General features: G+C 41.0%; 1 protein-coding gene across 1 annotated transcript in view; it reads right to left on the bottom strand.

Annotated features, from left to right (window-relative positions):
• The window catches only part of ERC2 (ELKS/RAB6-interacting/CAST family member 2), an 875,889-nt gene that overhangs the window by 88,463 nt on the left and 759,524 nt on the right, over positions 1-27,902 (bottom strand). The window contains exon 20 of the mRNA XM_032458251.1: positions 7,883-8,100. The gene's annotated coding sequence lies outside the window, so the exon portion shown is untranslated. The remainder of the gene's footprint in view (positions 1-7,882; positions 8,101-27,902) is intronic.

Raw genomic sequence — 27,902 nt, 5'->3', positions numbered from 1 at the left:
ATGTTTTCTCTACTAAGATACACAAGAGAGTTTATTAATCCAAAATCAAGATATCTGTTTAAATGTGGACCAAAGGATTGAGGTCAAGAAGACATAGATACGACTTGCTTATCTTTTAACAGATACATTGAAACTAAATAGTGGTTTAACAGCATCATTGCAACATTTTGTCTCCTAATGGACTTTGCAGGATTATTTTACATTGAAATTTTTCCTGTCCAATACTGAAGTTCTTCAAAGACTTTATTCTCATCCCTTACCCTTTTGGGAGATGGTGGCAGGGAAGAGAGGAGGAGGTGAAAAAGCCCTCTTACAAATCCTTTTCCAAAAATCTTTGGCTGAACAAAGACTTCCCCATTTAAGAGCAGGTGACAGTAAGATCTCTCCCATAGGCAGCACATTAAGACTCTCTGCAGAAGTAAACAAATCTGTGATGATGAAAGCCGGACATTCCTCAGGGCCAGGATCTAATGAAAATGTCACTGTTTTATGCCGTTTAAAAACTGACAATTCAACAGTTTTACAGGAGCTATTTAACATTTATCATCACTTACGAGAGCTCAAATGCAGACAAGGAGAAGGGCAACAGAAGAAACCAAGTGACTCCTTGCTTAGAAGCTCCTATGTTACTCATAACCCATGAGGGTTTTATAGTCTGTCAATTGCCAGAACCCTCAGGCAACAGGGCACAGATATTGGCAAAGGCAAGTTGGAAATCTGCACTCCAAAATACAACCATCACAGTGCCTACACTCTGCACTTTCATTTACACCTCATCCCATTGAAGGTCCAGCCACTGGGGAGTCAGGATACTAGAGAAAGCTGTCAAACCAACTGAAGGGGATGCATTAAAGGCCTGTGAATGTTTGCCAAATTCTGCTTTAGATACTATCCAAACCACTATGAGAAGAGAAACAGAATATATAACTTCCAAATCAGTAGAGGGGAAAATAAAAATAAATACAGAAAGCACAGTTAATTCAAACAAGGCATGAAAAGAAAAGGAAGGGGGGAGAAAAACACCCGTGGAACATGCAAAATAAGATGACAAAGTCCAAATAGGTTAGTTATAATAAATATAATTAGCTTAAATTCACCCATCAAAAGACAGACACACAATTAAAAAACCCCCAAATCCAGCTTTATGTTGCTTATAAAATGACAATGACAAAGGGTGAAAATATGAGGATGGAAAAAGCATACACTCACATACATTAACCAAAAGAATGTTATAGCAATAATGTCAGACAAAAAATATATAGGAAAAAGTATTAATAAGTATAAAGGGAGATAGTAACAAGAACAACCCACCAGGATCTGTAACATTAGACAAAGCAGTTAACTATAGTTAAGATTACAGGTAAGAAATATAAAACAAAAATTGATAGAATTACTAAGAGAAATGTCCAAATGCAAAGTCACCACGAGTATCAGGATGCTTATCTCCAAGAAACTGAGCAGTTAAACAGCCAAAACATTAATAGAGATATAGAAGATTTCAGTTACATAATCTATAAGCCTCATCTGAAAAACAAATAGGAACTTGAAGAGAGAATACAGATGCTCTCCAAGTACACATGGAAAATTTACAAAAAATCGAACACATGCTTCAAAAAAAAAAAACACACAAAAAAAACAAAAACCAAAACTCAAATCCCAAGAAGTGATATCACATGCTTGACATCTGAACTTCTCTTTCTGTTGAAAAAGTAATCAAACTTTAGAACTGTACACATCAAGGCTATTTCATCCAGTTCTTTGCCTAGAAAGCAGTTCTCATTTTCCAACTGTTTCTTGGTCTCTCCTCCTCTGAGAAGACTTCTCTGATCACCTTAGGTAGAGTAGGTGCTTCCAACCCCAGTCACTCTTTATTATACTGCTCTACTATATTTCCTTCATACATTTGACTAGTCTCTGAAATCACCTTATTTGTTTGTTCACTGGTTTATCATTTTTCCCCATGCCCCCACCCCCAACTAAAATGGAATGCATTTGCAATCTCTCACTCCCAGAATGGAACCTGGCACATAGTAGGCACTCAAGGAACATTTGCTGATGTCAGCCTGACTTGGCAGCCTGCAGTGCTATGGCCCCTCATAGATGCACAGATCTCTCCCTTGGAAGAGATCCCATTATGTCATGATTATTTGTGTGACAGTCTCAGTAAGCAATAGTGAGCTTGTCATCATATCTGCATAGGCAACAGAGGCCAAATAAACGGCTGTCAAATAACACTATGATCACCTCATGTGCCAGAAGTCTGAAACCTCAAGAAGTCACATGATCTGCTTAAAGCCACATCTTGTTAATAACGTGTCTGGTTTCTCACTGTGAGCATCACCCTGATCCCCTCTAAGTGACCTTTGAATCACATCTTATCATGTGTGGAGGATGCAAATGAAGACAGAGAAGACAACTTGGAAATATCTTTTTCATCAAACAGGGTTTCTATTAGTTATATAGATGCTAATCTTTGCCAAGTCTGTTAAAATTGACTCAAATGATCATTTAATAACTGCATGTCTATCTGTGCAAGGACAGCATTTTCCAATTAAAGAAACAAGGGTAAAGCTTAAAATAACAGTTTGATGACTTAAAATCAACAATGTGGCCATATTATCAGCCCAATGTTTAATGTAGGAGGGAGCACTGTGTGACCCTGAACGAGTTGCCTACTAGGCCTAAGCCTCAGTTTCCCCATCTATGAAATGGTCATAACATCAGTGCTTACTTCATAGGTTGCTATGAAGACTAATCAGATTAATCCATCAAAGCACTGAATATAGTTTATGTTCCAATGAGCCTGATAAATGTCTCTAAGATTCCAGACCCTTGTAGAGTCAACTGGATTACTTTCCATTAGCTGTTTGCAAGTTTTGCTCAAGAAACTAGTTTTTGATATTCCGCCTTCCGGAACTCTTCTGGAGATGTAACACACAATGATAGAATGAGTCTTAAGGCTTCTTTGAATCTGATTAAATCCATTCCCTATTGTTAGAGCTGAGCTAGAAAAATCCAGGCCAATGCCAGATGTATTCGTTGAATGGCCTTTTTACTGAAGATTTCAGGAAGATGAGGCTGCTGGAGGGGCAGCCAAGATGACAGCATTGATTAACAAAGGGGCATATTGTCTGGCACATTCTTCTGTGACCTAACCCTCCTCCTGCCTCAGAAGGAACTATTCTAGAATGGAAAGTTTCCACCATAAACATCTGCTTGCCAGATCTATCCCAACACTGCAGCCACTGGTGAGAGCCATCAGGATTTTCCCCGCGGACTGGGAGCTGCTTAAAGAAGGGCACAATCAAACTTCAAATTTAACATAGCAGACAGGAGAAGCATAATTTTGACAGAGACTCCTTTTAAAGATCAAAAAATTTTGCATACCCCTCCACCTAAGTAATTTTATTTCTCTTATCTTTGATAACAAAAAGCTGCTAGGAATTTAGTAATATTTTTAAATGAAATCTAGCTGCTCTAAGTGACTATCTTTATTAATTGACTAATTTTTTAAAGAGCCACTCAGACTGCCCTGAAGTTGGACCACTCCCCTGTCATTTTGTGTTCACCCAGGCTTTGTGAAGACAACCAGTGAGCTGTCCTTCGGCACTCTAAAATGTCAGAGCTCATGCCATGAGTTCCCCACTATGGCTGAGCTCTGCCTCACTGAAGAGAAGCAGACACTCAGAGGCTGGGCCCCTGGCCTGTCAGTCCTAAATGACAGGAGAAGGATGAACAGCTGGGGCTTCCACAAAACTCAGTGGGACAAGAACAGAAAGGGATTCAGAAGCCAGAGTTAGTTTTGCATTTCCTCTATAACAGCCAGCATCTATTGTGAACATACCATGTGCTGCACATTGTGTTTCAGCTGCATGGTTAAACAGGAAGTCCTTAATAACTGTTTTTGGATGGGTGGATGGAGAAATGAATGAATCGGGTATCAATTTTATTTCACACTCCTGAGATCAAATCTCAGCTTTGCAAGGGGATTTGGATTTGCACAACCTCTTCTTTCATTTGTCAACTATTTCTGAGTATCAGATCTGTGCAAAGTTAGCTTGTCAAGCACCAAACAAAACCAGAGAACCTGCTCTCAAAGTATGTCCTGGCTAGGACAGATGGGACATGTGTAGTGATGACCACAAGTCAAGAAGGCAGTGGGTGAAGACAGTTCCTCACTCCTAAGAGCTATTGGCCACACTCAGTAAGATTATTGAAAGATGCTTAAAATGCCTCCCTAAAAGCCAGGTAAGAATCTTCCAGGGTATGAGAAACATTCCCCGCAGGCAGCTTTGCATTCAAGGAGGGGACCAGCAGAGGCCACCCTGGAAAGAAAGGATATCAGAGAGGCACAGAAGGAGTCAGAGGGACCGACAAAAGGAAGAGAAGTGAACACCAAGGTGCTGGCCTCAGGCTTGGGCACAGTGGCACTGGTGCTGTTAGTGGACCCTGTGAAATCTCAGTCTCTCTGGGGAAACAGACCCTCCCCTGGGGTTCACTCTGCAGTGATGCTCTGGGTGTTTTCACCCATGTGGTTGCTCAAAAGATTCTCTGCTATGGCAGCCTCTCTAGGCAGAGACCCAGCTAGTATGGGAGTTGGTGCCAGCTCCCAGGGGACACTCTTCACCCCCCCACTGTGCCACCAACCTCAACACACACCTGAACGCATACCTGGTCATCCTTCAATTCTTAGATTCAACCCCGTGTCCAAAGAGGAGCAGAAACCTGCTTCTCTACTCTCTGCCCTCATAGCTCTCTCAACCTTTGAAGCACTTTTCAAAGTGTGAAAATGCACCTTTATTCGTGTAGAGAACTGCTGAAGTCTCCAGGCCTCACGGCCATAGGCTCCCTGAGAGTAGGGTCAGGGCATTTACTGAGCATCACCAGCCACCAGGAGCACACTAGCTTCGCCTTCCAGCCGGAAGGGCTTCCTGGCCAGGCAAGGAGCTTGCTGACACCATGAGGAGACTTGTCTCCATTTCCTGGGAGAACTTTACAATTTATAAGGCAAGGTGAAGCTGAAGGGCCGCCAGGCCCGAGCACACCTCCACACCCATTCCCTTTGATGGCTCTCCCACCACCGGCCTTCACCTTCTCTGCTGAAGATCTTAAATGATGGGCTTCCCACAAAGCAAATAATGCCCCAAACCAGAGATGCTACACTTACCAAATAAGACAATCAGTTACTGTCAAAGCCGTGGAGAATCAAAACAAAATCAAGACAAAAAAGACAAATCAAAAAATCATTGCCCCTGTTCTTAGCTCTAGTAGTCCTAAATCTTTAAAGAACCCCTTTTCCTCAAATTTAAATTTTGAGTTTTTTCCCAAGAGATCATACTTAAAATATGTGTTTCCTCTTTCGTTTATGGAGAGAAAACTGAGATACCATTTTTTTTTTTTTACCTTCAATAAAAATCCAAACAGCTACTTTGTACCCAAATCATATGGTCCATTCAATATCCCAAAGATCAAAACTGTCACTTAAAGATAGTTTTTTTACAAAGACAAAAATCTAACTAACATAGTCACTATCTTTCCTAAAACTAAGTGAAGACAGCAAGAATCATGCATCGGCTCCATCAATGCCCGGTGCCACACAGATGATTTCACACTCAGCATCCTGTACCTCCAGTTTCCGGTATGTGGTGTGTAGCTGAGCACTGTGCCTGCTTGGCCAACTCTCAGAAAGAGAAATCGATACAAATGTATGAAAGTTAAGGTTAAACTAAACTACACCGCATATTTCCTTCATGATTCAGAGAGTCCTTTCAGACTTTGCTCTGCTACAGGATGGAGCCACTAATATTTATATCACATTAACACATTATTGAATCAATATATCTAAGTATAAACACATTAACATATTAACCAATGGGGCATTCATGGTGGTTTAGAAATATTGTACCATTAAAAATAGTTTAGTGACCAAGCCTATCTTTTAACCTTTGCAATTTTGTCTTCCTTCCCTTTCCTCTGTGTCCCTGCTGACACCTCATTCAGTGGGCATGTTTGAGGATCAGAAAGAAGGCCAGGGAGGTGTGGCCGAGCACAGGGGTATGGAGGGAAGAGCACCAGATGAGCTGGGCAGGTCGGCAGGGGAGGGAGCATGCCGGGCCTCGTAGGCCTTAGCCAAGCATTTATATTTATTTCAAGTACAAAGGGAACTGCCTGGAGGGACTTAGGAAGTGGGTGTATGATGTAATTTACATTTTATAAAGATCAGGCTGCTTAACTGTCTGATGAATTTATGCCTCTTGCCCATGGTTGGATCATAAGCTCCTAGATGACAGGGCTAGAGGTGAACTCCTATTATTGCCTAGTGCACTCACAGAAGCTTTAAACCAAGAGCTTTCAAACTTCTGTGTGCAGCAGAATCACTAGGCAGCTCATTCCTACCCAGTGTGCTGGACCTCACCTGCAGAGTCTCTAATTCAGAAGGTCTGGGTGGGGCCTGAGCATTTCTAACGAGTTCCCAGGTAATGCTGGGAAGCAGCTTGCTGGCCCAGGGAGGGCACTTAGAGAGCCAGTGTTTATATCTATTTGCTGAATATATCAGTCAACGGAGGGACATAAAAATATTTTTCAAACAAAACAAATAGAAACAATCAGCAGTTCGAGTTTGACCTAAAATAGCAATCATTTACCCTAATTTTTCTTTTTTCTTTTTCTTAAATTACTTCCTTCACCATATTATGTGATGATAGCAAGAGGACTACCCCCTACACACAGAAGTGCTCGCAAAGGAAACAGACCATTGTGATCAGACAGGATGAGACACTTCAGAGATCGCATCACCAAGTTTAATTATAAATCAAATGTCATTCAAATTTTTTTTTTTTTTGCAGAAGTATGTGATTTACTTGTGTAGGCAGTAATTACCTGCCTCAATCCAGAAAGGATATGAGGTGGTGAGGCATCCGTTGATGCTATTCCAAAACCGAAAATTAAACTCTCCTTGGGTTCGGTAATAAAGCTCACGATGGCCCATCTCTGTTTGGTTCAGAGCACACAGCATTGGTGAACATACCTACTATAAGAAGAGGTTGTTCAAACCTCTTTCTTGAAGGAACCCCTGAAGTTTCCAATTTAGGTGCTTATTATGATATAGCAGATTTGCAACTGAAGAATGCAAAGTAAATAAATACTCAGAACTAACAGAGGGATAATATGCTTCTGACCTAGGAGAGCTGGCACAGATCACAATGCAAGAAGGGAGAGGCACCCAGGGTCTCTGAGGGTTTACTCTGGCCCTACTTATGTGACACGGCGGTTTCTACATGCATACATCCATCTGCCCAGCAGTACAAACTTAGAGGCCGCTGGGGTTTTGCGGGGGTTCCCTTTTGCCTGAGGCTTACAAGGCCATAGATTTACTTTCTGCTTAGGGAAAAAGGTGCTAAGACCTACCCGAGATTGTGTAGGGCTAGTCTTAAACACTGACCAGTGGTTCTAAATGAAATCTCATCTCTTCAGTAGTTATTGAGGATCTCACGATCTAAGAGACTGACCAAGGAGGGAGGGATTCAAAACATCAAAAGCCAGAGTTTCAAAACAAGACAGACTGTTGAAAATCATAGGCCTTGGAAAGCAAATGATAAATGTAATAGTCACGAAACGGGAACCAATGAAAGAACTATACTCTCTGTCCACGTAGCAAGACACAAACAACGTGAGGCCCATGACAATTTATATCATATGAATAATGAACCTGGATTCTTGTTCTATGCTGGTGGAAATCACAGAACAGTCTGGCTATGAATTAAATACAAAAATAGCAACCCCTACACTCTAGGAAAACAAAGTACACATGGTGCCCACAAATTCAAGATCATTACGCAGCATCTCTGAAACCCAACTCCCCGTGGCATTTGCAGTTACCCACCTCCAAAAGGGTAAAAGTAAACATTGGACCTGCTCTGGTGTTAAACTGCCACCGGATCCTCCCTGCTGTCTCCCTCCTCCTCTTCTTCTTTACAGACAGGTAAAGTTGGATCTCTTGAAGGAATTGGGGGCTCCCACTCTAGGCAAAGGTTGGACAGGTGATCAATGTACAGCATGAGATTTGACTGTGCCTCCATGCCTCCGACAGAGCTGGATCATCTGGGGCAATGAAAATTATAAGCAACAAGAAAGTGGTATTAACAGCAAGAGTAGGGAAGCCCAGGCAGCACACACCACGATTCCCTAGGACACCCAGCAACCGTTCCTTTCCTCATTCAGTCATTCTGAACACACTCATCAGGCACTGTGTTGAGCTCTGGGCATAAAGTAGTGACAAATATAAACATAAGCCCTGCCCTCATGGAGTTTATGGGCTATTCAGGACAGTGAGACAAGCAGTTAAAGGACAGTGGGTAAAGGACCTAGAGGGTGCTCATGGAGCACAAAGCAAAAGCAGCCAACCCAGACTGGAGGTGGGTGGTGAGGGAAGGCTTCTCGGAAGAAGTGCCATTTAATGCTGAGCCTAGAGGACCCATGGAGTCAGCCAGACAAGACTGGATGTGTCAGCATGTGCCAGATCCTGTGATGAGAAAGCATGGCTGGTCTGAGGGGCTGAATGCCCGCTGTTCTCGGCTATTCTCCAGCCTATAATCCTACACACAACCAGGGCATGTGATCTGGAGTCTGCAGCTCTCATCACAAGTGTTCCTCCAATTCCTACTGTCCAGGTGTGTTTTGAGTTTTCCAGTAGGATCTCAGAAAAGGAAGGAACTTAGAAAATAGTTTGTTCTATAAGAAGACAGGAAAAAAGAAAAACAATAATGCAGAGTTGAACTGCTAATAGACCCAACTGCAACAATTTGTTTTCTGTACACCAGCATTACAGGTAAGAGAGGCACCATGCTCAACGACAAGGTGTCTGAGTATGACTTGGCAATCCCAAAGTGGGAGCCCCAGGCTTCTTCCCTTTGGCTCTCTCACTTGCCCTTCCTTGCCTCCAAGACCCCAGAAAATCACAGAGTGGGTGCTTCGCTCCTCTTACCCTTGCCATTTCTGATGTCTGAAAGACAACCACAGACATGATACCTCCCACTTGCTTTATGCAGCTAAGGAAAACCAGATAGTTTATGAAGACAATCCTGCAGAGTCCTCCACGCAGGAAAACAAAACAAAAAACTCTGTGAAAGTTCCAGCAGCTTGAATGTTGTCCAGGGTTCTTGCAGCCTTTGCATTATGAAAGAGACCACTGTAGGGGATGGTTTAAGACATGGCAATAAGCACATGGTCATTTCACCAAAACTTACAGTCCAAAGTAGCTTTCTTTTATATTTTCACATTATCATACAATTCAAAGCCTGCAAACAACATCCTTGATTGAAGACAGAAAGAAACAAAACCCTCACTTCTGAAAAGCAGAGCAGGCAGCTATTTTAGAGACAAAGAAAGGATGTCTTTTTAACCTATGACAACACAAATTTGTTTAGGTTTTCCCTCCACTAAGTAAGTAAGCAATTAGGTTTTGTCCAATAAAAATATCCTGGTGCATGTGCAAACACCAGAGGCAATCATATAATTATCCTGCCCAATCAGATTCAATTGCTGACAGTTGAGTTCCCACTGCTCGTTAGCTTCAGATCACAATGAGGTCTTTACGGAAGCCCTTTCCCGTCTCTTTACAAAGGTTCCTATGATGCCATGAGCAGCCCCAGCACTACCTCATTCAAGATAATCATCCCAAAATGGCGAGGGCCAACACCAGCCTACTCTGATTTCCCTCTGAAAAAATAAGAAGAGAAATTTGAAGCAACACCAATGTACACGCCCTTGCTTCATTTGGGGGTCTCACTTCTAAATATAATAGTAACCTTTCACCCCCACACTTTAAGTGCCATAATTATATAATTAAAACCAATTATGTCATTTAACAGAGAGACTTTTTCAAGATCCACAGCAAGTCAATTACCTCAATCATTGACCTCAGAAGATTTCCTACAGTGACCTGCAACAATGAGGATTGGGATAAATTTAGACCCTGGCTTCCGAAGGCCAGCATGGACCAGCTGGATGAGTTACAGCTGGTCTAGATTCTTCGGGACTCTAGATTCATTTGCATCTAACACCCCCACCCCCACCGCTTGTTTGCACAATCCTTCCAACATCCCAAGATACTTGCTTGATTTTTCATAACCACCCTAATAGTATTATTACATCCATGCTTCAGAGGAAAGAAAGGAAGCTGGGAGAGTTACGTTATCTCAAGTTACACTTGTTAATGCCAAAGCCAGGACAAAAAGCTGAGTCTTCCACAACCGAATCCAAAGCCTGTTAATAACGAGTAGTGTCTGTGCCCATGCATGCACACACACGGGTTTACTCTCCTAGGCATCCATTCCGCTCATTTCATGGGAACTTACCCCAATTTCCCTTTGAGGTAACACATCCGCCCAATTTTCAGCTCCTGTGCAGGACGCCAGGCTCCACTTCAACACAGGGCTGTGCTGTAACCTACTCCTCAGCCAATCAGCTTTTAGCACTCCCCTAGCCACACCATTGGCTCAGGAGTGAGCACATGACCCAGTCAAAGCCAATGGAGACACACTGAGAATCTTGGGAAAGAGTCTCACTCTTTCCAACTGGACTTTCCTGTAAGAGGAGGTACAATCTGGGAGCTGAGCAGACCTCTTGCTACCACCACAGGAGTGAGGGATAATGGCGCCAAGAGATGTAGAGAGATAAACTGGTTCCAGGAAACTCCCTAAATCCCTTCATGCTGACAGTAGGGGCATTTAGAACATGGGGTAATTCAATAGCACACTGGAGAACAAACGAAGAGCGCTACCACCTGCGGCTTGTATAGGCTTGATTACAAGGATGGAATTAATTGACCACGGCTGTGAGCAGCAGCTCTACCCCCTGCTCACAACACAGTTAAATGCCTCCTATTTTTGAGTTATTTAAAGAACATACCATTTTATGGACATAAGGAAGCACTTTAATCTGCAAAATGATTTTTATCACAAACTAAACATCCTTGTAACTGTTTCGTCCTCTGCTTTGGTCAAAGTTGTCTCTCCTTGGAGCTGAGACAGCTATCAGAGCAGAGAAGACCTGCCTCGACCTTGTACTTTGCCTTGCTCAGTGGTACCCTTGTGCTCTTCAATTCCTGGATCACCGTGGGATGTAAGAACTGACGACACACACTCATCAAAATGGAGCATTTTCTCTCTTTTTTAAAATCACATGTCTTGAGGAAAAAGGAAAAAAAGAGCAAGAATACTTCTAACACAGATTTTTCAACCTTGGCTCTTGTTAAGTTTGGGCCCAGGTGATTCTTTGTTGCTGGAACTCCCTATGCATTAAAGGGTGTGTAGCAGAGTCCTCTGGCCTCTACCTACTAGATGCCAGCAGCACCCCTTTTCCCAAGTGGGACAACCAGAGACGTCTCTAGGCATTGCCTGATGTCTAGGCGTCAGGGTTAACACTAGCTCTGGTTGAGAATCATGGCTTTAATAGAACATTTGAGGTATTTATTGGCTTTTCCTTGCAGCATTTTTGAAAATATGGTTTCTTATTATTGGTGTCTTCTATTTAAAGAATAAGGAGTAAGGAACCACCATGCTCCTTGGAACTTTGTAAGAGCCGTATAAAAAGATTCAGTGAGGAGAGCTGGCTAAACAGAAAGACCCAGGATTACAATACTGCCTTCTGTCAGGGCAATGAGGCCACACAAGGCTCGCTGACCCATTAAGGACCAGAGTGGGGAAAAGATGTATCAAATAGAAATAATTTTACCTAAAGACCAGAAAGAAAAAAAGGATATGGAGGAGAAAATTAGAAACGAAGAACAGGTATCCAGACAGTGAGTTCCAAAGTGAGTATGTGGCTTCTCATTTCCACAGGAAAGAAAATGAAACCTTAGGATTATTGCTGGGTTTCCTGGACTCAGGTTCACCCAAAATGTTAGAGTAGGCTGGGCTCAAACAGAAATGGTCCCTCCAGCAGAAGTCTAAAACTCACTCTGTAGAGAAAAAAGCCAAAAATGGTAAAGTCTCACTTATTTGGACAAATGTGGGCAAAGACACTTAAAATAGGTAAGGCTGACGGATTTATAGAAATTTTTAAGGAAAGGCATTTACTTTTTTTCAAATTCCAACAGTAACTAAGAGTGGGCTGGCAGAGGTTCTTCCTTCAGGATTGATTTCAATGAGAAGATAACATAGAATTCATTGTATTAGCATGTGCATTGTTAAGACTTTTAGAGAAGGGGTTTGAATTGGTTTGTCCTCAATGAACTAATTAGTTACAGTCCCTCAGTTTTCTGGGGAATTGGTTTCAGGACCCCTAGCAGATATTAGAATCCATGGATGCCCAAGTCCTGTATATAAAATGGCACAGTATTTGCATATAACCTATGCACACCCTCCAGTATACTTTTAAATCATCTCTATACGTAATATAAAGTAAATGTTAAGAGTTGTAAACACAATGTAAGTGTTCCCTAAATATTTGCTAGAGCATGGCAAATTCAAGTGTTGCTTTTTGGAACTTCTTGGAATTTTTTTTTCAAGTAATTTTGATTCCTAGTTGGTTGAATATGCACATGCAGAACCCACGGATGTGGAGCGCTGGCTGTATATCTTCACACTGGCAGCTAGCTGAGGCCAGCCCAAGAATTCCACATTAGTGGGATTCCAAAAAGGCTTTAAGGCACAAACTTCTCCACACTTCAAAGTATTGATTTCCCATCAAGTCTGTCAGAAGAACCAGGTTGGTTTGTGTGTAAAGATTGGCCTTTGCTGGGGCTTCGTTGGGTGAAAATATTTGGATTCTAGCAGTTTCTCTCACTAGAAGTTCTAATGTCTCCGCACATGGAGAGGTGTATTAGGGAGCTCATGTGATCGGAGCTGTGACACCACTGCTTCTTCAGTTCCCATGCAGCCTTCCTCCCCAGCTATCAACAGGTTCCAGCCATCCCATTCTTCTTTCCCCTCACTCTCCAACTGCCCTCACTTCTCTCTTGCAACCAGTGAAATCTCACTGCTAGGGTGTGATGGTGTCTCAAATGGAGAAAGAGAATAAAGGCATCTCTGAGGGGCCTTGGCCCTCCTCCCATTGTCCTTTTAGGCTTTTTTTTTTTTTTTTTTTTTTTTTGGTTTTCGTGGAGGTAACATTTAGAACAAACAATAATAGAAAACTTGAAGTACTTGTCTGTAGGGTCTCGCAGAGGTCCACAGGGACTTCTAGGAGCAGCATAAAGAACTGTCCTTTGTAGCATTTAGTAATTAAATCTGAAGGAGCAGGTCTTTAACTCTTGATACATAAAGAATGAATGTTTCAGATGCTTTGTGGATAAACATCCCCAATCCATCTTCTCTCCACTGAAATCATTCATCCTGGTCTTCCTGTGTTTCTGAGAATAGCTGGCTAAGTCAACAGAGATAAGAAAGAAGAGTAGCCAACTTCTCAGTTCCACTGGCACTAAAACCCCAGGATGAGTTTTCTGTGTTTGATGGAGGTACCTCCTGACTGAGTCCACACACTGGCACATGAACATTTTGTTTGCACCAAAGTTAGTCAAGGGGGAACCATGGGTCCACTTGAGCAGGCATGTGTCACTGTTTCCTAAAAAAACAAAATCCAAGGTTTTACCTACATCCTAAGATAAGTACTGCCCTCCCCATGTCCTTCTCAGCATGCAGTAGGGGAGAGGCAGCTTCACTGGGGTGACAGGTGTCACAGCAGGTCACCCTCACAGTCAAGGACTGAATAAGACTTCCAAGAGCAGCAACTCCTCGATTTTGCCAGGGTCCATAAAAGGATTTTAACAGTGTGCGGAATCCAGGTTAAGGTAGGAGTTGGTATCTAAAGATGAGCTTCATTAGATCTAGAAATTTTATGCAAAACAGTCTGAAGAACTCACAACCCAACTGCTGTTTCAAAAGCCTGGGACTCAAAGGGTTATACGCTACATTTGCCTTGAAAGATTAAGAAAAAAAGATATTTATTCAGTTATACCCTTTTGATGGGCAATAGGTTGTTTCCAGTTTTTTTTGGTTTTTTTTTTTTTTTGGTGGTATCAAAAAGGCTGCAGCAAATAAACCTTTATGTTTTGCTATATATTCTGGTACTTTTATTTCTGTGGAATCAACTCCTAAAAGTATGACTTCAGAGTCAGAGAGTGTACTCTCTTTAAATTTTAGTAAAGACTTCCAAATTGGTTTCCTTAATGTTTGAAAGCAACTTATGCACCCACAATGGGGTGGGAGGGTGCCCATTTCCCCATAATCTCTTTTTCAAGCTTAAAAATTTTTTTTTCTATTTATTGAAGTAAAGTTGATTTACAATGTTTTGTTAGTTTCTGGTGTACAGCATAGTGATTCAGATATATATATATATATATATATATATATATATATATATATATATATTCTGGTATACAGCATAGTGATTCAGATATATATATATATTCCTTTTCAAATTCTTTTTCAATATAGGTTATTACTAGATATTGAATGTAGTTCCCTTTCTTCATATGGAAAATTCAAACACTGCCCAGTTTTCCTTTGGTAAAATAAGAAATACTTTTCCCAATTGCATGAACTTAACTTAATCAAATTTCCTTTGGGCAATAAAGATACTCAATGATCTATTATATCATTAGCTAATGTTATACTAACTATAGCAGTAGCCCAAATGGATAAAGAATATGTGTGCCCAGCTCTGTGCTTTAGAGATAATAGTTCTTGTGTGCCTTCAAGCCACCTAAAAAGTAGGTCTCAGTATCATCCTTAGTTTTCAGAAGAGAAAACTAAGGCAAAAAAGTTACGTGATTTATGCAAATTCACCCAGCTAGCTTATGACAAAAAGGGATTTCACCCATAGCCACTTACTATATTGAAAAGATTCATTATACAATTCATTATACAGTCAATTCTGTGACTTAAAAAAATACAGGTTTTAGTCATTTATTTTCTCTTGAAAATAGAGAATCTATCACTTTAAGGAAGCTTATTATCATGTACTATGCATAATAAGCATATCACCAGTAATATGAACCATAAAACTATTTAAAAATATTCTTGGAAGCATAGTTGATTTACAACGTTGTATTAGTTTCTGGTGTACAGCAAAGCGATTCATTTATATATATATACATATGCATATATATATTCTTTTTTATATTCTTTTCCATTATGGTTTATTACAGGATATTGAGTATATTTCCCTGTGCTATACAATAGGACTTTGTTGTTCATAAAACTATTCTGAATGTTTATTTAACACTTACTGACATCTACTAAGCAGATCTTCCATGTGCATATTTATCATCTCAAAGGAAAATATATTATTTAGTTTTGGGTTTTATCTTATCCACCCTTGGTCTTTGAAACAGCACATTAAATGCATACACTCTGTTCTTACTTGTCACAAGATACTAGTGGCATGCTGGGAAGTAATGTTCCACACTTTGTGTTAAGACTTTTCTTTTTTAAACAGAGCTTGTGTAAATCACAGGCAAAGTTGACGAATTTCACGGCTTAGTCATGGCTAACGTATCAGATTTCATGGTTTGACAGAGATTAACAAGAAAATCACATTAGAGTTACAACTATCAGTAGATTCTTAGGTATTTGGTAAAGAAACTCCAATCTCTCGAAATTCCATTGCCCACTGCACAGCTTTCATCCTTCCTCCCAGAGATGCACAGCTTCTGAATCCAGGGAGAGCAAACAAGATCCTCTAGAGTTCCTCAGGGTCACCCCTGGCTCTCACAGGGGTGAGCTGGTGCCGAATGGGCTCTAGGGAAAGATTTAGCATCATCATGGAATAAAGCAAGATTTAGTATTTATTACCCAATTCAAAAAAATGTAGAAAGGCAAAAAAATATTGTTTGTATACAATGCAGGCATTTCATCGCAACATCCCATGCATTAAGGAGAGGAATGAATTATCACAGTTGTTGAAACTCAGATATTTTAGGTAAAAATTAAGTTCTCACATCTTTACGAGGAGGCAATTCAGTGGAGGCCTTGTTAAAAGTAGTGGCATGCAAGTAGAGACTTCAAAAAGCCTGCTGACTGCCGAGCCATTTGGCCTGAGGGCTCTGCATATCCTCTTTCCGGTAAAAGCCTGGCTTGCTTGTCAGTTTTGCATAAAAGACAGCCAATTTGTCAGCCATTTGCTTTAATTCTCTTTCTGAGTCTTCCTAACGATAAACCATATACCTTCTGGTCTTCAATATCATATATCTGACTGGAGGATGGAAATTCACTCGCATCTCAGACCAGTTTCCTTCTCAGGCGATCCTCCTGGGTCTTATAGGATGTCCTTAATCAGAACCACATTACTCAGTGAGAGGAAGTCCTTGCACGGACGCTGGCACACTATGGCAAATTAGTTTCAGAACAGGGAAGGTCAGATTGGGAATAAAAGCTGCAGTTATCTATTGTGTTTTCTTTAGTTGAGAAAATTAAGGCAGGGTGCCTAACTCTTAAGAAACTAAGATTTGGATAAGTAGCAGCCACTTAGGAAAGGACTTCCACTGACTGCTGAGCAGTCAGTTATGGAAACTGAAAGTTCACATTCCAGGTATTCTGGACATGAGCAAGGATTTTCTCATTTTATTCAGATAGATTTTTATATTTCAGAAGCACCCTAGATTGGTAAAAGAAAAATAGCTAAAGTATAACAGGTTTTGTCAAAAAATATAATTGTCACTCAACTGTGTGTGTGTGTATATATATATACACATATATTACACACATATATATGTTAAATAAACAAAGCATATTTTACCACCACCAATAATGCTACCTACCATTTATTGTGCTCTTTTGTGACAGGCACTATACTAAGCACTTTTCATGTATTATTTTATTTTCTTTCTCAACAAACTAGTACAGTAGAAATTTTTCTTTGTTTCAATTTTACAGATGAAAAACCCTAAGTTTAGAGGGGATCTGAGGCACAGAATCAGTCATAGAGCCAGGGGTGCCTGACTCCTGAGCCTGTGTTTTTAACCACTGAGGTATACTGAGCCCTGGAAATTCTCATCAGTTCCATTGAGATGAGTGCCCATGCTGACTCTCAAAAAAATACACATTTCCTGAGGGTGGGGATGAGAAGCCATATTTCTTCACTAACACTCAAGTGTGAAAGACCAGGCAGATGGAGGGGAAGGTGTGAGAAAAGGGAGAAATTGTTGCAGAAACCCAAGACCTACCTCCTTTACAATTTTGCCCAGGATTAGACTGCCTGGGGAGACTCAGAGAACCAGAGGACCAGGCGGCTTAGTGGAAAGCTGTCCCCCATTCAACCTTAAACTGATAGCCTTCCCCTCTCATGAGTAGGCTGACCCTAGAGATTTGGAGTAAGAAATATTTCCAGTGTGGCTCTACCTTAACTAACACCACGGGGGCAGCTAACAATTACAAAAGGAATGAACTTTTTCATCAAACGCCCTTCCATAAAACCATTTCCCAGGAAATGTAACACAGCATGGAGCTAGCCGGCTGCAATTTTCCACCAACAATGAGCATCATGGGGCACAGGTACTATATTTAAACGATTTTCCTCCAGCTTTTTGGCAGAACTCTCTCTCAAGGAGACTTAGAGTTGGGCTGAGGTCTCATTCCCCTCCGGCCAGCAGGATCGGAATGTTTAATATGGCCCTGTCTCTTCAACACCCATGTGTAAAACGCCAATAAACAAGCCAGCAAAGACCTGCAGGCCTAATTGCCTTTTAACTCCGCCAAGATGATAAACTCCCAGAGTAAGGAAGGAAAGACTCCCAGGGATTTAACAAGTTTATCTGCCTGCCACTTGAACATTTTCTGTCTGCCTACACTTCAGTGAATTCACCAATAAAAGGATAAAAGGGGCCCGAACCTCAGACCCCTCAATGGGCAAGAAGCCACAGATTCAAACCGTATGCCCAGCAAAAACCAACCTGTTAACTAAATTTTGTTTCACATGTCTGTAAGGTCTAGCATGAAGAGAATGGGGCCACTTGCCTGTTTCTAGCACCAGCCATTTCCCTTTTATTGACCAAGGCCTACAGATCTTCACCTACAATAAAGAAAACTGTTCTCACAAGGAAACTGGGAAAGGCAACTCACCCAGAAACCTCTAAAATTCAAGTCTGGGAATGGTACCAACAGGAGGGAAGCCACGTGGGTCCTGGTGGTGGGTGAATAGATTGTGTTCATCACCACTGTGGTCACTTCTACGAGGACATATTCCATCTCTCCCTCCCTGAACTGACTTTGGAGTTTAGCATTTTAGTTGTTTTTGTGGGTTTCTATCCTACCACCCAGAAGAGAAATTCTGAGGACTCTGTACAAATTGGAGTTAAATTGAAAAAGCAAAGTAAAACCAAAAGACTAGGGGAAGTACAGCAAGGGGTGGGGCCCTAAAAGGTGAAAGGGCATAACCTCTCCGGGAGGCCACTTCACAATATTTATCAATATAACTGTGCAACTTTTCTTTTAGGGATTTATTCTAAAGAAATGATTGGAAAAGTGCACTGAGATAAAGCACAAGGAGCTACAGCATTCTGATAGGAAGCATTAAAAAGAACTAATCATTAAGGACTGGTTAAATAATGAAAAATTCTATACTCTGCGGCTATCAAAAGGATGCTGTAGGTATATACCTATTAATGTGAAAAGATGGCCAACCTAAGACATTAAGTTCAAAAAGCAAGTTATAAAAACATTTATTATTTGATTTCATTCTCCCCCCACCCACCAGAGGCTAGACAGAGAAAAAGGAAGACACACAGTTCACCAAGTGTTAGTATTTCTGTATGGTGAAATTCTTTTGCAAAGACTTTTGAATTATCTGAAATTTTTAATAATGAAAATGCATTGCCTTTAAAATCAGTTAAAACACTAAAACTAAAAATAAAACATCTGACCACCATGACCACTTTCTTGATCAACAGGAAGAGAATCCCATCTGAAATAACTTTATGGAAAGATCCAGTTTTCCTTTCTCCAGGAGACACAAGTAAAGAACATTAAAGGATTTGGTCTTGATTTATCAGCACATATAATTGTTGTTCCAGAGTATTCTCCAATGAGATGAGAATGAACAGTAAAACTACAAATGGACTTAAAAATCCCAAGGGGTGTTACTTCCCAGGTGGCCCATGCTTCTCTCTTCCCTTAAAACAGGGTACAAACTGAGAGTTCCTCTATTAAGCTGACCTGTTCCACTTAATAAAACAACAGCAGCCCTCGAGTAGGGTGCTTGCCAAATGAAAAATCTGAAACATTATTTTTCTATTAAAATCTCCTCCATGTTTTTCCTATTGGAACCTGGAAACTGGACAAATTCTGAAGGAATCCAAAGGAATTTCTTTAGAAAAGAATTCTGTTAACACCAAAAGCTCCCCAAGTACTACACAAAGCAAATGCTAGAATGCATTACGCTGAAATGTAAAAGCAGGGGTTCAAAACCAAAATGATGTGTCCTTCACACCAGGCTTCGTGTTTATCAGGGTTTATTCACTTCTACACTTATCCCCACACATTTCTTCATCTCTCTGCTTCATAATTTCATAATCAGTTCCAGATTTCCTATTTCTTTCACATTGTAAGGCAGAGAATTCTGGATTTGGGATATATAAGATTTAAGAGTATAGAAGTACAGTGGAAAGTATGATAAAAATAAAATCAAAATTGAAGTTTTGTTTCATACTCACTGAGGAGTAACAAATTGAGTACATGCCTCAGGACCCATCTGACCCTCAGAAACTATTAGCACATGGACATGTGTATAAGAATTTAATGTGTAAAACAGACCCTTTGATTGGGACATCTCCGTACCAACGGATGGAGCTATGGGAAGCGAAAAGGGTCTATACGTCAATGATGGGTACGTCTGCCAAAGCACTACTGTGCTACTCTCAGAATTCGGAACTCTGTCCCTAGATTATAAAACAGAGTAAACTGAAAGATCAGGTTAATCTAGGATAAACTTCATCTCTAGAGTTCAAAGACAACTAGCCTCTCAAGGGGTTTCAACTGGAGGTTCTTTGAAGGATTGTTCTCAAATTCATTAAAGAAATTTCACTGACTTCACAGACTTTGGCATTAAGTAGATAACCTGAGCTCTTCATTGCCCTGCAAAACGACTGTTCACCTTTGAAGCTCTGCAAATTGGGATTAAGTTGGCTGTTTGCCTTTTACCCCCAAGATGACTCCCCTCCATTGATCACTGAGTCCTGGGGCCATCACCTGGTTGATCAATGATATCAAATTTATCTCTTTAATGTGTCCCTTTTAAAACTCACATCCTTTCATGGGTTGCCTTTGTTAGTATTTTTGCTTTAGATGTAGTAGCACTGCTTGATATTAATGTTCTCTCTTGATTAAAAAAAAAAAACTTTAGGACATATATCATGTTTTAAAAACCTAAATTTTAATTTTTCAACTGACTTGAAAGGTAGGTGGTATTTTCAGATACATAAACTCATTTTTAAATTCTGCCTTAAATTTCACCTACTCAAATGCCGAGAGGCTGAGGCACTTCATCAGATTCTGGTGTGCTCTTTGGAGCAACATTTACTTGCTTCTCACAATGACTCCGCACATTCCAAAGAGAGCACGGCATAAACACATACACCAGCCTTCAGCTCTCACCCTCTAACCCCACCGTCTGCTTCCTGTGCACCCCATAATCTAAAACATCTCCTCTTCACAGGTATATGGTCTTGGATTTGTCACGGTGAACGCGAGACTTTACAAGGCTAATAAAATGACAGCTGCACAGAGGGGACGGGGTGGCTTTTACCGACTCTGAAACACCACTGCCTTTAACTCCCAGGGATCAGGAACTTGAAAGCACTCCGATTCACTTAGCTCTGTGTTTGTCATAAAGTTAAGGCTAATCAGATTTCTCCCAACCTGCAGCCCTATCTTAAATCCCCAAGCTTCTCCTATGCAAACTTAACTGATGGAAGATGTGATTATGCCTTCTCAGGTCATAAATTCTAGATATTTATAACATAACTGTTGTCATTTAGGTCAATTAAGATGCTTTTACTGGCGCGGAACAACTACCTATGGGGCTTGTCCAATACTCTGGCAGTGGTTTATGACCCTGAGGGTGATTTTATCTTATAGAGGATATGAAAGATGACTGCATGTGAAAATGGTCAGGGGGCTCTTGAAACATTTTCCCCATATTATGATTATCCACACCCATTTCCACTCTCTCTTGAAGCTCTGACCTCTTCATTATCCATAAAAGCCATTGTTGGTTTCTTTAATCACCTTTTCTCCTCCAAAGATCTAAGAGGGGAGATAACACCTGAGACACCCTCTGATAAAACTCCCAAGTGGTGGGATGGGACCATTTCCAGCTGGGAAATACCAGACATTTTCACATGTGTAACATGTCCCTGAGCACAAGTAGGTTTTACTTTTCACATGGGGCAAACTGCTCCCTCATTAAAGGTAGAATAGGGTGACAACAAAGAAAGAATAGAATATATTGGGGGATTTCAAGCAGCCAGGTTATACAGCTTCTCCTTTTCCCTTGTTAAGTATCACTTATTTTGCACTGTATCTCTCCTGCTGTTTCCTCTTTCAACAAGAACCCTAACCCCTCTATATTCCAGACACTGTGCTGGGGGGGGATGGGGATACAGAGATCAAGGAAATCCTAGGTTGGCAGGAGACACAGACACATTGATAATTATAATACAAAGTGTTAACAGGCAACAAGAGAGTCTTGCACAGCAAATTCTGGAAGCCCTGAGAAGTGGCATTTCCACTTTTGGAGGGGAGGGAGTTCATCAGGAAAGGTTCCTTGGAAAAAGGAATTCCTAGTCGGGGGCTTGAGAAATGCAAGGAGATAGCCAAGCCTACTGGGGGAGAAGAGCAATGCCAGTAAGGAGAACAGGAACAAGGCTCGAGAGGAGGGCACAGGAGGTGTGGGGAATGCAAAGCAGGTCGGTTTTCTGGAGCATGGCATACCTGACGGGCAGTGGTGAGAGCTGAGGCTGGAAAGGAAGTCAGGACAAGCTCCTGGAGGGTTTTGCATTCATGTACCATAAGCTATTACCTTTCTTTTTCAAAGGAGACCTGGTATAATGGCACCCTTTCCACAAAACCAACTGGATGTAGTTGAATACAAAAAATTTTTTTTTCTCACTCAAATCTGTTTTGCTCCATGCTTCACTAAACAGCTGGCATTGTAAAATCCCCCAGCCTAACATGGCAACAGAACTGTTTAAAACTCTGGTCACATCTCCCTTGGTAGAGAACACTCTGCTTTTGACTAGCAAGCCAATGCTATTTGTAGAAGGCAGGTAAACCATCCAAAATTCTACCTGGTAAACATATACTAAGTTCTGATTCCACACCAGGCACTGTCTAGGGGATGAGTCAGAAATGTGGTGGAGGAGCTATGACCTCAGCATGCAGTGTGACTTTGAGGTACACAGTGACACACTCAGGATCTTATAATTTAAAGGTCTTTTATCATTTTTATTTTATTCTTGCAATTCTGATGATAATTTGGTTGATTTGGGCCAAAAGAGAAAAAAAAAAAAAGCACAATACATACTAGGTGGAAGGAGATCACTAGTGTGGAAAATATGCTACAGCAACAGCACCTGTGAGCGTGCAGTCTGGGAAAAAGCAAGCTACTGGCAATTTCCCCAGATGAGCTGCTTAAATGTACTACAGACATCCAGGGTCAGAAAGCGACAGTGTTGATCCAGGCAGTCACGAGTTTCTCAAAATGATCAAATTTAGTTCATTTTCAAGAGTCTTATGGAAGTTTTTGCTGCTCTTAAAATTTTTAAATGCTTGGCTTTGTTTGTTTGTTTAGAGCCTACCTTGTTCCAAAAAGGATTAAAACACCTAAAACCAAATAGAAGAGGCTCATATTACTGGAGAAGGGAGGAGTGGGGGGCTTGAATTACATCTGCCATGCAAAGGTCAAGTTGGTTCCAAGTGGGACTTAGACAGTGCTGATGAAACTCAGAAAGCTTTTCTGAAACAGATTAGTCCAATTGAATACACAATTCTCCAGCTGCTGGGTGACAAGGCAGGAGCTGCGAACCCATTTCTACAGGAAGTCTGGGAACCATGAGCTTTATCAGCCGCATAAAAATCTCAGACAAAGAATCCACATCCTCTCATTGGTCTCTATACCCAGATGTGTATTTACATGTATCTGACCCCTAGGACAGTGCAAGGTGGCACAGTGCAGTGTGGAGGCACTGGCTCCACTGCCTGGTTTGCATTTAAGTTTCACCACTCGAGCAAGTCACCTAACCTTTCAGTCCTTCAGTTTCTTCATCTGGAAGAGTAGCTAATAGTAGTCTTCATCTCAGAGGATTATTGTGAAGATTATAAGAATCAATACATGTAAACAGTGTCTGGTATATATTAAGTGCCCAATACATGTTAGTTATAATTATTTTCTAGTCCTCTGGTAAGCACAGAGAGAACAACAGAAATAGACCGTTGCTTTGTCATAAGGGACTTACTGTCTAGCTGGAGACCAGATCCATAGCAGAAAACACAGTGATCAGGGAAAGGGAATTCTGGGGAAAGTTGAGTGAGAACTCTTAAGAGTCTCAGAAGGTCAGGAGAGGGAGATAATAACATTCCCAAAATTTTAGAGTAGCCTTCCTAAAGGAACATACCTAGGCTGAATCTAATAGGTAGGCTTTAGACAGATAATAGGGCATTTCATATAATGGCAAATAATACTCATAAAGACATGGAAAAAAGAATGAAAACCATATATTTTTAGAAGAGGAAAAAATAGCTCATTATCTTGGAGTGGTGGAAAATTTATAAAACTGCCTGGGGGACCCATTTGGGAGGAATATGAGGATTAGGGAGAGGTAATTGAATGTATTGTGGTCGGAAAAGGAGGACCTGGCAATCTGTCATCAGGGGAGGTACAAAGAGAAAGTGGTGTTTCAGGAAGGTGAACCTGGCTGAAGCACACAGGTTTGATGGACTGAGAAAGTTCTGAGTCAGGGAAACCACCAGGATGTTGCCGGAGGGGTGAGGTGCTGTGGGAACCAGACTTGTGCTGAAAGGACAGGCAGGAAGTGGTGGATGAGAGAGGTGCTCTGTGGGAAGAACTGGCGGGCCTTGGTCAGTGTCTAGACATCTAGACATGAAATCGAAATGCACAGAATCTAGAGTCCCATATTTTGAGTTTGAGGCCCAGCTCTGCCACTCAGCAGCCCTGAACTTGGGGCACTGACACAGTTTAAGCTCAGCTTCTTCCTTTGCAAAATGGAAGCAAGAGTACCGACTTCATATGGACAAAAAGGCTTTATTTAGCACAACACCTGGTTCATCCCAAAGTGGTCAAAAAATAGTAACCATTTCTATGAGAAAGAAGAAAGAAAAAAATGAGGGGCAAGAAAATAGAGGTTCTACACCTGGTCCCTAAACCACTGAGAGACACAGTACTGGCTACTCCCTGGATCCCTCTTCAGGAGACCCTATTAACATTTAATATCAGCCATTTAATGTCTCATAGACAGAGTGTCAGTATGAATGGTGACTCACTTTTTTGTATCCCCTTTATTACATACCTAACTCACTTCCATCTCACCATTGAAACCAAGCCTTTCCAAAAATATTGGACCAAAGGAAAATGGTGGTAACTTTGTTCATTAAAAAGAAATAGCTTAAGATTTTTAAAAAAGGTAAGTACTTTGTACTTCCTTTCATAAGAGGGAGGAAAAAGATGACACATTGTACCAGTGATTACCTGCCCATTTTAAGCCCTGTCATCAACACAAAGACTTAAACTGAAGCTAAATCCAGGGTGCATTATCCCTTTAAGCCCCTGTGTTAACTCAAGGGGACTGAAAGGCACTTCTGCATTTCTACAGGAGGTTCGTGGTAGGTTCAGAAAACTTTGAAAGAAGTGCCCTATCATCTTAGGTAGGTGTGTTCTGAAGAATCTAAATTGAATGTACTTCTGTTTTAGTTCCTGGAAAATATTTCTCATCTACCTAAGTTTCCCAAAATCCATCTTGCACAATGCAAAATTGCAGAGGTAAGTCATGCTGACCTAGTAAGTCTGGAATGAAAAGCTAAGGAAGTGGGCAACCCTGGGAAACTCTTCATCAGCATGCCTTTTTGACCCCTGCAGAACTGTCCTTTATGGCCCTACCATGTGAACATTTGCCTGCCTGTTAAGCTGTGAGGTATCTGGAAGCAAAGTTTTGAGAAAAGCCACAGAATCAAAGGAGATCAGGTAAAATGACCTGCTGCTGATCAGTGCTGGTAATCAGCTCTGATGGTCACCAATCTGAGGACTTCAGACCCTTCAAGAAACTAGCAGGAGAGAAATAATGGAGTAACTTCCCCATGTCTGCTAACGCATATTTGCTGAAGGATGGGCCCTCCAGTCCATAAACTTTCCTGGACCATGGTATGCCTGAGCAATGATAAATTTTTCCATCCTTTACACAGGCTAATATTATGACATACATAAGTTTTTACTAGCCAGCCCTGCTTCCTTACTGAATATTGCCCAAGACAGTGATTCTTTTGATTACAGAAGGAAATAAATGGCTTCTCAAGGTCCTTCAGAAAAGGTAGCATTAGAAAAGTAGCCTCTAACAGATCCATGGCACAGAAAAATTGCTACTGACCACCAAAGATATAAAACCTAAAGAGAAATACCTTTACCTACTGCAGAAGCTCCACAAGCACTTTTCACTTGTCATCTGTGCATAAGAACACAGGTTGTAGGTCTCTCAGATCTGGAGTTCTGTTCAACACATAAAAGCCATGTAACCTTGGCCAAGCAACTACATCTGAGTCTCAGTTCCTAGCCTTTAAATGGGGTCAATACCTACCTATCTCACAGGACATCATACAGGTCAAATGGACTACTGCATATAAAGCACTTAGATTACGCCTAGCATGTAAGAATCATTCTATAAATACTAGCTATTGCTATTAATGTAAAATCAAGAAAAGCTTCACCTCTACCCCACTGCACAGTATTATTATTCAGAGCTACGTGTAAATTCTTTTCAGTGGAGAAATCCTCCCTGAATGAGACAGAAACAAATTAAAATTGGCTTCAGCTTCATAATACTGTTGGGTCAGCTGTTTCTCTACAAAGTTTCCTTTTCTCTCAGTCCACTTTAACAATCACCCTTAGCACAACAAATCAGATTAAGACATAGGGGTGATCCAGTATTGTCACTGTAATACTTGGAAGCTTTAAATGTGTAGACAAGAGTATTGGGAGAACAAGTCATGGAACCATGGAGCTGCCTAGGATCTTGAAAGACTTTTAGTTTAACTGCTTCATGGTATAGACAAGGGGGAAAGAATCCTGCCTTGGGACACAGGTCAGGAATGGGGCAGAGGAAGAACTAAAATCCTCAATCCAGGACTTTCTGGCCGCTGCCATTTTTAATTCAAGAGATTAGCTGCTCTCTGGAGCTTCAGTAGAGCTTGACTGTAAAATCGTCTTAACTTGGTGCCATTTTTTGATGGGGAGGAAGGATGTGGGGTTATATTTTACTACTGATTCAGTTCTTTCAATGGTTACTGATATGTTTAGGCTTACTTTCTATTTTATTTTGAGTCAATTTTGGAAACGTTTATTTTTTTCAGGAAGGTATTCATTGTATCTGTTTTTAAAATGTATTGGCACAAAGTTAGTCATATCACCTTGTACAATAAAAAGTCCCTATTATATCTGCAGTTATGTCCCTATCTTTCTTCCTTACGAAGTATTTTGTAGCTTCTCTCCTTGCTCTATCTCGTTTAGCCTGGACAAAGGTTAGGCTATACAAGCGATGTCCAACAGGACTTTCTGCCACCATGGAAATCTTTCATTGTCTGCTTATACAATATGGATAGACCTGTACTGTCCAACACTGCAGCAGAGGCCACTAGCTCAATGTGGCTATGGAACCCTTGAAATATGATTAAGAAACTGAATTAAAAATTTTATATAATTTTAATTAATTTAAATTTAAATAGTCACATACGATTTGTGGTTACCATATTGGACAACACAGGTAGATATAAAATCTTTCCAAAGATTTATCTTTCTCTGGATCATTTCTTGTGCTGATGTTTTCTAGTTTATTTATTTACGGCCTGAACTCTTTAAAAAATTCCTTCATTTTACTTCTTTATGTTCACTGACTGTTTATATGAAGACTAGTCATCAGCCAAGAAACAGACCTATGCAGCATTCTATTGAGGCCTGAATTCCTTCTTCCTTGGATTCAAGTCCCAAAGGCTTAGTAGGAAAGGTCTATGAAAAAGGTGATTGAAGAGAGAAGATGAAAAGCTGCAGGCCTCCCAGATGAAAACCAAGCCAGAAACCTTGCTGTTAAGAATATTTTCTCTCCTCTGAAAAATGAATTAGTTGAATCCAATGTGACACTGAAAGGAAAGTCAAAATGCTCGAAGAGCAGGTTGTAGACTTGAACTCCCATGTAACTGGATTCCTCCTTGGGACTGAAGGCTGTGACACATGATACCTTGTGGAGAGGGTCCTGCTAGCCTTGCTGAAATTTGGACACCATGGGCCTTTTTATAAGGGGAATTTTTAATATAAATAGAGTTGAGAACCAGGAGCTTAGCTATCCAGGGATTTCTGCCATTTGGGACTAAGTAGGGATAGAAGAAACAGTGGGGAAAAAGCAGAAGAACTACTCTCAATGGATGAGAAGAAATCTTTTTTTGACTAGAGGGAGTCAGTCTCTAGGCTTGAAGATGAGAACCACCCTCCATAAAACAAGAACTCATTACACTTCCAGTCCTCCAGGCCTTTCTACACTTTGAGCCATAATGCAATACATACTGTGAAGCTTGACATCACAAGGGATGTCAGGGCAGTGGGGTGGTGGGGAGGCCGCAGCTCCTATACATGATCAGAAGTTACTGAACAATGAACTCTGGAGGCTTAGGCTATTTCTGCTATGATGGCTA

Source organism: Camelus ferus, chromosome 17 (genome assembly GCF_009834535.1).
Source record: "Camelus ferus isolate YT-003-E chromosome 17, BCGSAC_Cfer_1.0, whole genome shotgun sequence".
NCBI classification, from domain to species: domain Eukaryota; kingdom Metazoa; phylum Chordata; class Mammalia; order Artiodactyla; family Camelidae; genus Camelus; species Camelus ferus.
Note: the sequence above shows the minus strand (reverse complement) of the source record. Positions and strands in the feature narration are given on the sequence as shown.